The 12476-nt window shown below is 39.3% G+C and overlaps 1 long non-coding RNA gene across 1 annotated transcript; it reads left to right on the top strand.

Annotated features, from left to right (window-relative positions):
- Nucleotides 1-4648: 4648 nt before the first annotated feature.
- Nucleotides 4649-12260, top strand: LOC144330553 (uncharacterized). The gene is made up of 3 exons (XR_013396850.1): nucleotides 4649-4731; nucleotides 8300-8389; nucleotides 12174-12260. It is a non-coding gene; the product is annotated as an uncharacterized LOC144330553 (long non-coding RNA).
- The last annotated feature ends 216 nt before the right edge of the window (nucleotides 12261-12476 follow it).

Below are 12476 nucleotides of genomic sequence, written 5' to 3'. Positions count from 1 at the left end.
TGAATTTAGAAAGACCTCAGTACAGGTATTTCACCTCTTTCATCTAGTTTCAGCCTTCATGTAATGGGGGTCATAAAGGAGTCATGACATATGTGAGTAAATGATTAAGTCAATCAAGTCAATTTAATTGATTGCTTATGTCCAACTTTTACTTAAGATAGAGATTGGCTAAAAGAAACGGGAACAAGTTAGAAACTACATTTTCTCAGATCCTTCCATGGGTCAAATAGAACCCATTGCTTATTTTGTAAATAAAATCTTATTGGAACATAGCCACCCTCATTCATTAACATGTTGCCTACAGATGCTTGAGTGCTTCAAGGACAAAAGTGAGAAGTTAGGACCAAATTACACAGCTGCAAAGCCTAAACTACTCACTACCTGGCCTCTTCAAAGAAAAAGTTCAATCCTTGCTCTAGTTCAAACTCTTAAAGAAGGAATTCTTATGAATTCTAGATAACTCCACCCTTTTTTCTTTCCATCTTAGTGAGTTAGAACAGAATTTTGATCACTTATCTTTTCAAAACAAACTCTTGACAGTGAAGTTTATTGGACCATAAGACTACATTTAGATTGCTACCTCACCAAGGACTGGGCAGGAGTTCCTGGTCTTACTGCTGCTGTCTATCCAACTTTCCCTATATGAACTGGATATTTCTTTTTTCATCTTCTTTTCTTCTTCAATTTCTATTCTAGCGTGAATGAAGGTGTACACAAGTTTGGATCAAAGAATCATTAACTCCATGGTAGTTCCCCTTGACTGTGGTTTCACTTTCTACAATTTCAGTTACCTGCAGTACTAAGATATTTTGAAAGAGACAGAGCACATTCACATAACTTTTATTACAGTACATTGTTATAATTGTTATATTTTACTATTAGTTATTGTTATTAATATCAAATTATGCCTAATTTATAAATTCAGCTTTATCATAGGAATTATGTATACTTAAAAAAACATAGTATACAGGGGTTTGGTACTATCCGTAGTCTCGAGCAGCCACTAAGGGTCTTGGAGCATATCCCCCCATGGACAAGGGAGGCTATTGTATTAGTACCTAGGAAAACAAGCTGTTAATGATGGTCACCTGAGAAAATGACCATTGATGTTGGAAAGGTAGGAAATATTTGAGAATGCAAAAAATCCACTTCTAAAAGTGGCTGGCTAATATAAAGGAAGTGGAGGTGCAGAGTGGCTGGGTAGCTGCTCAGGAGAAACCTCTCCCACTCTCTGTGGCTAAAAGCAAAAGGATTTACTGAATATTCAAATCCCAGTCTGTTAAAGATGTAGTTACTAATTTATTTCTATAGAATAACACATGAGGCATGCAGAGAGCCGAAGACAACAGTGGGCACCAAGAAGACAATGCAAAGTGCTCACAGAGTGACCCAGGCCAAGAGACCAAAGTGATATATAGATAGAGAAACAACCTATGGAGGGCTAAATGAGCAACCCAACTCAAGATGATTTTCGCCAGCAGGAGTGGAGCAAAGGAACTGTCTACAGATGGCTCTACAAACCTGGGCTTAGAGAAGTATGGTAAGCACCTGTGTCATCCAAGGCCTGAAAGTAACACAGAAATGGAAAAATCTTAATTCATTTTTTTAAGTCCAAAGCTAACCCAAGAGGAATATGATTATGGGAGCCTTAGTTTGGAGCATCAGTCCTATGGGCAGCACTGGGCTAAATGACTTCCTCGGTGCTTGGAATAATAATAATTTTAAAAAGCAGAGCAAGTTATAAGAAAAGAAGCTGCAGGTGGAAGCCAGAGAAATTCCCAGAATTAAGTCCAAGGAGTGAAGTTTTAAACAAGAAAGAGGAGTTGAGAAAGCTGAAACCTGTCAGGAATCAGAGTAAACTGCACGGAGAGAAACCATTAAAATAGAGACAATGCTGAAAAGGGCATGCATCGTTGAGGACCCCACTCTTAATAAACTGGGTGTAGTCTTTAAGGAATGGAGACAGGCCAGCTAACCTAAAGGCATGGGACTGAACGTACACTTACAACGTTTCATATCATTTGATTTGCCTATTTCTGCAATACCTGATAATGTGGGTTTTATTTTGTTTCCATGAAAAGTTATTTTTGTACATTGTAGCCAGTAGCATTGTTGAAGAGAGACTGTTCCAGGTATCCAATAAGAGGCTCAAGACTGTGGAAACCTCTATAAAGGAAATAAAGACCCTCTATGACATGAGCCTCTGAGAACTATGGTATACACCTGATTCTCCCACAAGTTGATTTATGAACTGGTTACCCTATTCTTACAGCAGGCTGCTTCTCACATAGGTCTACCTTATTTGTTATGTTAACAGCATCTAGTTAGCCCCAGCTGTTCCCAATACTAGTACACTTCATATTCTGTAAGTCTATCCCCCTTAAACTTTGACAGACAGCAACACTGCCTTGCAGAAACCAGGACTGGCTGTTTAAGAACAGTCTGTGTAGGCTGGCTAACACATCCTTTTCTACATATTTAACATCATCTGGAAGCATTTTTGTTTTCCATGAAAAACACACATCACCTGATTATTCTATGGTTCATTGCTATAGAAAATGTTTCCTAAATAAAAATAACAGAAAAAACTTTTAAAAATACAAGAACAGAAGAAATCTATGCAGTTCTTTATTAGCATGATTTCAGTGGCCAAGAATTTAGAAAGATCGGCTCCCAAATAAATCGACATAAAACTGATGTATTTGAGCCAGGGGGTATTTAAATACTAATTGACAATATGGCAAAGATTAAGGAGAGTACACTTGTAAAAAATTTCTTAAAATGGATTTAATTCCCCAAAGCTACTACCATAATCAAATCCAATCACGTAAAAGTCATGTTTAAAAACACTTTAAAGAAAAAGGCAGTAGTCATCATTTGCCTGCTTCTTTACTTCAAGACTTTCAAAAAATAATGCCAAAAGGATTTTTGCTCATGGGTTTTGGTTTATTCTACTAAAGACAGTAGAAATTTCTTTAGTTTTTCATTACTTGAAAAGGATAAAGGTGGAAATGGAAGGATTTTATCTGTAAGTAGTTTCAACAATTGATGACCAAAGCTGCTAAAATATGAAATTAATTAAGAGAGAAGGGAATAAGTATAAACTACATTCTAGAACAGATCTTAGAAACTCAAGATCTAGGCTTAAACACATGCAATATCAAGATGCAAGCAGTAAGGAGAGGTGGAGACTGGAAAACTGGAGCGTGTCTTCTCTTAACAAAACTCAAAAATCACAGCACTTTAAAGCAGTATGAGGGAATAAGGTCAAAGTCTACTGTATTTTGAATGTCAGCAATGGTCTACAGCCATACCACCCTGAACACACCCAATCTCATCTGAGTATCAGCAATATTTGATATAATTGGAGACATGTTTCATTTGCTACAGTAGATAAACATTAACAGGAATTGTGAAAAGTCCTCAAATTCTTTATTTCATTTAATCCTAACTCTCTGAGATAGGCATGATTATCCCCACTTTTCAGAAGAGGAAACAGATTGCAGTCTAGGGCCTAGAATAATTCCTGGCACACAGTAGGCATTCAATCAACATTTGTTGAAAGTCTGAATGAATGACAGAACTTTTCCCATCTATATTTTATATTATGATGTGAGACTGAGACTCTGTAAGCTTTATTTTCCTCCTATTGGGTTTTGTCAGTGAGGGACACTAGAGGGAACAGGTAAGCAGGAGGAGGGGAAAAGGAGCTTCTTCCTGGAGCTTGCTGTTCCATTCACCATCACATCAGCCACAACCCTTCTCCCAACAGCAACAGCTGGTTCTAGTCTCCAGCTTCTTCGACACTGACAGAACTGGCCTCACTGCATCCCCGCAGAGCTACCAGCAGTAGCTAGACAGCACCTCCTGTTCCAAGGTCTGAGCCCTAACTCTGCAAAGCCTCTCCTCCAAGCTCTTGATGTAGTAGCATGAGCCAGGTGGCACTCCCTCCTTAGAAGCCAGAGTCCTTAGTTCCCAGGGACAACTACACGTTCCTGAGTACCAGGACCAGCCGGCCAGCTTCCTCTCCTCCGAGGTCTGCATCCTAGTTCTGCAAAACCCCTCACTTGAGTTTTCAGATTCTGAAAACCCCAACTCCTTTTTATTCCTCCAGCTGAGGGATGGAAGCTCTTTCTTGTGTTTCTTCTGTTTCTTATACTACGTCAGTATTTTTTTTTTTTTTCCTTTTCTCCAGTTTCAGACTTCCAATCCCAAATTAACCAATTCTCAATATGTTTTCTGTCAAAATATCTAATATGGTTCTAGTTTCCCGTCTGGGCTATGACTGATACAGGATAGCTACCTCATAGAACTATTTTGGTGATTAGTTTATATCTAGTTCATAGGAGATTCTTACCAGTCATTATTTGATTCCTCACTTAGAGTATATGACTCTCTCCCAGTTTAATATCTTCTACATATTTGATCATCATCTTTCTATGCCTTCACCCAGGGTAATAGGGTTTGGCTGTGTCCCCACCCAAATCTCATCTTGAATTATAGCTCCCATAATTCCCACATGTCGTGGGAGAGAACCCATGGGAGGTAATTGAATCACAGGGGCGCGTCTTTCCCATGCTGTTCTCATGACAGTAAGTCTCAGGAGATCTGATGGTTTTATCAAGGGGAGTTCTTCTGCACACACACTCTTGCCTGCCGCCATGTAAGCCATGTCTTGCTTCCTCTTTGCCTTCTGCCATGATTGTGAGGCCTCCCCAGCCACGTGAAACTGTGAGTCAATTAAATCTCTTTTCTTTATAAATTGCCCAGTCTCAGCTATGTCTTTATTAGCAGCGTGAGAACAGACTAGTACACAAGTTAATGCCAACACAGCTAACTAGAACAAGCCTGAGACTGAAACCCTGTTTTATATCAACAGAATTCATCTTCAAAATGGACTTCACTCTTTTAGGTATGTTACTATCTTTCTACAATGAGCATGAATTATTTTCATCATTGGATCATGAAAAAATTAAACCAATTGTCATTTTGAAAAAAAAACACATTTAGTGCCTTAGACTAGCTTTGACTGCAACATGATGGACTGAAAAGACAGAGGGCTTGGGAAATGTAATCGAAGCTTACTGCTAACTAATTAATGTACAACTGCAGGCAAGTCACTGAACCACTCCACTTTCCAGTTCTCTGGAAAAGAAAATGAGAAGCTTGAACGAGACAATGTCCAAGATCTCTTTCAGCTGGCTCACTCTAAATAAAAGGATGAGTGTTATCTCCGCATATTTCATATCACTAAGATATTTTTGACAACGAAGTGATTTTAGACCTACTACATTTCCAAAAACAAGAAACTGAATTAAAGGAATGAGTACTTCTTTCTTTATGCTGATGTGAAGCTAGTAATATCAAACCTGGAAAAAAAATCCAAGTGAAATTAATTTCTCAAAAATGTCAGTACTTCAATGGTCAATTAACTTTAAGCCTAAGAGAAAGGGAAGCTAGTCTAGCTGAAATTGTAATTGTAAGGAAGCTATACATGCCTTCTTACCAAGAAGGAGTACCTCTATAATAGTGGCAAGACTGGTGGTATGATGTGATCACAATGCTATCCAATTTTGTGGGTGTAGAGTATGGTGTTAAACTTGCCAACTAGAACATCAAGTTCAGTTAACAATCCTTTGTGGCCTCCAAATTGCCACTGTGGCATCCAGCTGTCTCTTCACCAGGGACTTCAAACAGTACAGCTGACACCACAGGCAGCAGCTAGCTAAAGTCTCCCCTACACGTTTAGAAAGAAATAACCACAACCACGAAGGCCAAAGAATTTTTTGCAGCTGCCCTAGTGTCCAAATAAAGATCCTCATTCCAAAGTAGTAAAGTGACAAGAGCCTGAAATATCTGAAGAAGGAAAATCCCAGCTCAGAAAAGAAAAATGTTATCCGCATGATTACCTCTATAATAAAACACTTTTCCTTCTCCTTTTCTTCTGTCTTCCCTTTTTCCCTTCCTTTCTCTCTCCCTTCCTTGCTTCCTTCCTGCCTTCTTGCTTCTCCCTTAAAAAATACGGTCCCTAAATTTATTAAGCTATTATAGTAGTGAAGACTGTTTAGAAAAAGATAAAAATCATAGCCCCTGAATTCATTTAGCTCTCAATCCACAAGGTAAAAATAAGAATCACGTACAATAGTAGAATTGAGTAATATATAGTATAATAAAGGTATGTACAAGATTCTGTAAGAGTACACAGCAAGTCAGAGTGAGAATTTAATGTCACAAAAGGAGAAATTCTTGATATGAATCATGAAAAATGTGTGAGAGTGACGTGATAGGAAAGAGGGGAAAGCGGGGGCCATCTGGGCAGCATGAATAGAATGTGAATTGTCAATCAAATGAGAAGCAGCCCAGCACCTCCTCAGATCTGTGAATCAGGGCGTTGTGTCTGAAGTGGAAGGTATATGAAGAAGCAAGGACAGATGAGATGAAGGAGACAGCAGAGGTAAGACATGGTGCAAATGTATGTGAAACTAGTGTTTGGATCAGTACTGCACATAATGAGAAACCTTTGAATGAAGCTTGACATGATAAGATTTACATTTTAGAAAAATTATTTGGGGGTCAATGTAGAGAACAGATTGGACCAGATAACATTGGGCAGAAAGCAGGGAAAACATTAGAGATTACTGCAGTGTTTCGGGGATGATCTAGGAGCATTTGGCTTCAGATAGCAACAACTGGAGAGGAGAGGACAGACACAAGACACCAAAGAACTGGATTAGAATGACTGCATACTGGAGGGTGTGAATGAAATAGAAAAGAGGGTATAGGGAGTGAGGATTCTTTCTAAGACTTTATTTTGTTGCTACTTATGTTTATCTTTGCTGGGTCTCAATTATACAGGCTCAGAGGTGGAATCGAGTCCTATGTTTGTGGAAAGAAAAAAAAAAACTCTAATTTTAATCTTTTATCTGTGGTTGTGGTACCTGAAATTATTTATCATGGAGTTAATTCCTGTGGTTTCAAAGATATATTATCCCACAGGAATCCCAAATTACAATGCCTATTACTCCGGGTAGGAGTAATACCATAAGCCTGTCAGAAAAGTGCTCTGAAAAGAACTTCTTCAGAGAAGTACTCCTAAAAAACGAAAACAAATGTTTTTTCTTGGAGCAACCTTGGGCATAATATTTGTCTTCTATGTTAACTTTAATATATAAATAGCATTTTAAGGACATTTTCAATAGCACCTGAGAATAAGTTATACTCTATGTATATATGTCAATGTTACAGTATTTTCTGTGGCTCAATATACTACCAAACTTCCACAAAGTTAAGGATTTCCATTTGACATGCACAGTCTTGAGTGCATCTCAGAAGAGTCTCTGTGTTAAGGAGAATGAGCTTTGCTAGACAAGTTGGATACAAATTGTCTGAGAGGAGGAATATTGGGTATTAGTAGTCCAACATCAGAAAATGGGCATGAAAGGGGAGGAAAGATGGAAGAATATTTAAAGCAAATTCTTCCTTAGGATTTTTCCATAAGTTTAGCACATAAATTAAAACACGAGGAAGAAGTCAAGGCTAGAGATGTACATCTGGGAGTCAGAAATTGCATAAAGCGAAGACAAAGAAATAGGGAAGCATGAAACCCTGAGAAATTCTAACACTTAAGGGGCAAAAATAAGGAGGCTATGAAATCGGCCAGAAAGGTAAAGGGAATAGAGACTTTATTTAATAGTATGGTTACTTAGATCAGGCTACATTGAGGCGATGACCTTTGGCACAGACCTGAAGGATTTAGAGAGCCAGCTATGTGGGCATCTGATATAACATCATCTCTAGCCTAAGGAACAACCACGGCAAAGTCCTTAGGAGGTGCCTGGAAAGTTCAAGGAAGACCAAAAGGTCAGTACAGTCAGAGTGGAGTGGGCAAGTGTGGGAGCCGAAAGAGATGAAGTGAAAGATGTGACGGGAGAGGATGATGCAGGGACTTAAAGGCTCTTGTCTTGACTCTAGCTTTTACTCTAAGGGATCTGGGATACTATTTCAGGGTTTTAAGCAGAGGAATGAAATACTCCTGCCACTATGTTTAGAGTAAGCTATAGGGCAGGCAAAGACAGACAGAATAACCAGCTAGAACACTATTAGGTGAAAAATAATGTTGGCTCAGACTAAGATAATGATGGCTCAGAATAAGATGAACTAGAGGAAGTGAAGTGAGAATTGACTGGATTGTGAATATATCTTAAAGGTAGAGCCAATAGTTCCAATAGTTATATATTAATTATATGTAGGATGTAACAGAAAGAGAATAGTTAATGATTACTCCAAGTATCTTTGCCAGGAAAACTTCAAGAATGGATGCATCAACTGAGATGGAAAAGGCGGTTTTGGTAGAAGTTCACGATTGAGGTTTGGACATATTAAAATTGAGGTAAGTCTTATATATTCAAAAGCAGATTTCAAGAAGGTAGTTGTTATGTAGGTCTGCTTTTGGGGATGATAGAGCTAGGCTGGAACTATACATGTGAGAGTTGTTGGTATCATAGAGGGAACTTAAAGCTCTCTAACTAGCTGAGAATAATAAAAAAGCAAGAGTAAGTCAGAACAGGACCATTGATTGAGGCCTGGAGTTTCTATCACCAAGAGTTTAGGGAGAAGAGGAACCACTAATAAAGATAGGAAAAGAGTGGCCAATTAGGTAGGAAGAAAACTAAGAAAGTGTGGTGGTCTAGAGCCTGACTATACAAAATACACATAGAAGGAGAGAGGGGAGGATCTAATGTATCAGATGCCACCAACAGATCAGAAAGTAGCCTAAAATTTGCAATTGGATTTAATAACATGGAAGTAATTTAGTGAACCTGACAGGCAGTTTCAGTGGAACGGTGGTGGTGAGATCCTGAATGAAAACAGCTCTTTCAAGGAACACCAAAGGCCAGTACCTTTTGGTGCTCTAGACTTCCCCTGTAAGCCTGTTCAATTTCTTCATGGCATTTACACAATGGCTACAAAGATTTCTTTATAGCCATTTACACAATAGCTATAAAGAAATCGGACAGGCTTTCAGGGCAAGTAGTGTAAGAAAAGTTTATTTGTATTTTAAAACAGGAGAAAAATAGTATGCTTATATGTTAATGGGAACATGTGGAAGAACGAATGGGAAATGAAATAGAAATAGTGATGGTACAAAATGCACAAGAAGTTTAATCTGGTAGAAATAGTACAAACAGTGTTTGTGCAGAGGGACCCTGAGTCAAGGGGAGGTTCATAGTTTCTTTTTAGGGTAAGATAAACAAGTGTGGAACAGAAACAAGCCAGTAGAATTAAAGTGATTTAAGACAGGGAAGAAAAAGAAATTATATATAGTGCGCATCTCAATGGAGGTGAGAAGAAGGATTAAGAGTACAGATGGAGACTTGACCCATGCACACAGTGATAACTCCTCCCTCTAATCCCCGAAGGAAGGATGACACAGACGAGATGCAAGGTTAAAGCAAGGGAATAAAAGTGAGGATGTGTGCATTTTAGTGGTAATGTAGAAAGCAAGGACAGCTGAGCAAGGGAGTGTATGTGCTCAGTTTAGAAAAGGAGTGAATTTTGGAATATCTGCTGAGAAGAAGAAAAAGGATCATGACTAAAGATACAAGTAAAGATGTGTCAGCTGGCTGAGGTCAATGTCTACATGAAGTTAAAAAAATCTTACGTTAATAGTGGCACCAACTCATACAGTATAGTGATTATTTTCTGCAGTTTTTTTTTTTTAAATAGCCCAATTGTAAGAGGTAAGAAGGCAGATGGGGGATTGATCTAGGGTCCTGGCTTGTCAGGCAGATGCTTTAGAAATAAAAGAAGGCAAGAATTGATGGTGCTGGTGCTTGAGTTGTGACACTGGTTAACCATGAAGTCCAGGCTGTGTAGAGATGCAAATAAAGGCAAGAGGGGACAGAGAGAGAAACAAATAGAGGGCAAGGAATAGATGGTTCCTTAAGGTAGAAAAGCAAGTAGATGGCTGGGTGCAGTGGCTCATGCCTATAATCCCAGCACTTTGGGAGGCTGAGGCGGGTGGATCATTTGAGGCCAGGAGTTCAAGACCAGCCTGGTCAACATGGTGAAACCCCGTCTTTACTAAAAATACAAAAATTAGCCGGGCAGTAGTGGCGTGTACCTGTGATCCCAGCTACTTGGGAGGCTGAGGCAGGAGAATCGCTTGAACTCGGGAGGTGGAGGCTGCTATGAGCTGAGATCATGCCACTGAACTCCAGTCTGGATGACAGAGTGAGACCCTGTCCCCTCCGGCCCACACACACACACACACACACACAAAGAAAGAAAGAAAGAAAAGCAAGTAGATGTGAAAACTGAAAGAGGGTGATGTGAGCTAATTCCAGATAACAATTTTAGGATATGGATAACTAAAGTGGAATATTGGGACAGTAAAGATGCCTTAGAGTAGAGTTGGATGGGTCATTTTCGTTGATGCTTGAGTCACTGAGAGTACTGGCAGGATATATCATAAAGAGGAAAATTGTGACTGAGGTATTCAAGCCTTCTTTTTTCCTCTTCAGCTCCTAAGTTGGCCTTCAACCCATGGTACCATTCATGGTGTTCGCTTAACTGAGAGTTTGCTGATCCCTGATATAAATGTCCTCTTGGTGTGTGGTAATAATTCAATTTCTTCCCAAAGCACCTAACCTATTTCTAAGACAACAGTTAGAAAGAGGAAAAAAGAAGTTTGGTAACTCTTCCTGTAAGTACTGCTTCGTAACTATCCCAAAACGTTCTGATGTAAAATAACCATTTCATTAAGTTCAAGGTTCTGAGGGTCAGGAATTCCGAGAGGGATCAGCAATGTCTAGGACCTCACTGAGGCAACTTGATGGCTGAGGGGTGACTGGACATTTGGAGCTGGAATTATCAGGAGGTATCTTCGCGTATGTGCCTGGTGGTCGATGCTGGCAGCTGGGACCTCCGCTGTGTCTGTCACCTACAAGTGGCTGCTTTTTCTTGAGATGTAGCTTCTCACAGCATGGAAGCCTCAGGGTAGAAGACGTCTACCATTCTGGTTAGGGCTTCCAAAGTTAGCATTCCAAGAAAACCAAGTGGAAACTCTATGACCTTTTCTGACCTGGCTTTGGGAGTTGCATAGTGTCATTTCTGCTACTGGTGACAAGCAAGTCACCTAGGTGAGCCCAAATTGAAAGGAGGGGAACCTCACTTCTCAACTGATGAAGTATCAAGAAAATTACAAACATGTTTTAGAACTTCCAAGTGGCATTCATGGGGCTTCCTTAACCCGACCCCCAAGCCTAGTGTGTCCTGTCATAAATGTTCCTTACGTATTATAAAAATGTAATCCCTTTTCTAAACATCGAGCCTATTGCTAGATAGGAGATAAAAACAAGGGAGAAGAAAGTTTAATAACTAATGATAATATCTTTTTACATTTAAAAAATATAGAGTCTGTTAGTCTTTTCATCCCTTTACTTACTTCCTCTGTTAAAGGATCTAAACAATTCTGAGCTCTTGTCTCATGAGAGAAAAATTTTAGGGTAAAAAAAGAACAGCCTGCCCTACTTTGATCTTCTAAAGGTAGAATATTGGGGAATCAAGGGGCAATGACAAGTGTTGAAGATGTAAAGGCCTGGCAGGGCACAGGTTCTTCATGCCATCCCCCTTCCTGGCTTAGGAAAATGAGAGAAAAGCAGAGGAAGGAGGCTCTGATGGTGATGGCCCTAGACACAGAATATTCATCGTGCACTGCCTTACCAGACCCCGCCTTAGGGAGTGAGGAATACCCTAAGGGGGAATGGATACACAGTCATTGTGGAAAGACAGTGTCATAATTAGTCTCAAGGGGATGTCTAGGTCCTATAATGGCTTGAAAGAAACAGAATAGAGTTCTTTGCTTCTTAGTGTGGCATGGCATGAAAAGAGAGTTGTCATACTGTATAGTAAGGATGACACTGAAAGCAAATGTCCCTAGGCCTTAGTATAAAGTGGTATCAAGCAAAGAAAGAAAATCCCAAATTAATTGAGGCATAATGGATGTTCCCACCCCTCCCCATGAAATGGGTGCTTAAAATAAAATTTAAAATGAATTGAAGACAGTTTAAACATATTTATCACACTTGAGCTATGAGCTAGGCTCAAATCCATTTTAACTTTTTCAAAGCTATACATTGTATACATTGTACTCAATTTATTTTACCCCAAAGGCCATGAGTGCTGAAGGACCTGAGGAAGGACCTGCTAATAACATGCCAAAGCATAAAACAGACACCAGGTGAGATTTTATTTGTACTTTTCCTACATAGGTGGCTTTTTTTAACAGTCCATTTTCTGAGAACTTTTGCTTCACTTTTCCCCTCCCCCAAAAATAATCAGAGCTAGCCAAAAAAATTACCCCAGATAAGTTAAAAAAAAAAAAAAAAGAAAGAAAGAAAGCAGATGGGCTTCTCTGAGCTTCAGGATGAGGAGTCACACTGAGTTATAAACGCCTTGAATGAAGGTCCGCTGTT

The sequence above is a fragment of the Macaca mulatta genome, chromosome 8 (assembly GCF_049350105.2).
Source record: "Macaca mulatta isolate MMU2019108-1 chromosome 8, T2T-MMU8v2.0, whole genome shotgun sequence".
NCBI classification, from domain to species: Eukaryota; Metazoa; Chordata; class Mammalia; order Primates; family Cercopithecidae; genus Macaca; species Macaca mulatta.
Note: the sequence above shows the minus strand (reverse complement) of the source record. Positions and strands in the feature narration are given on the sequence as shown.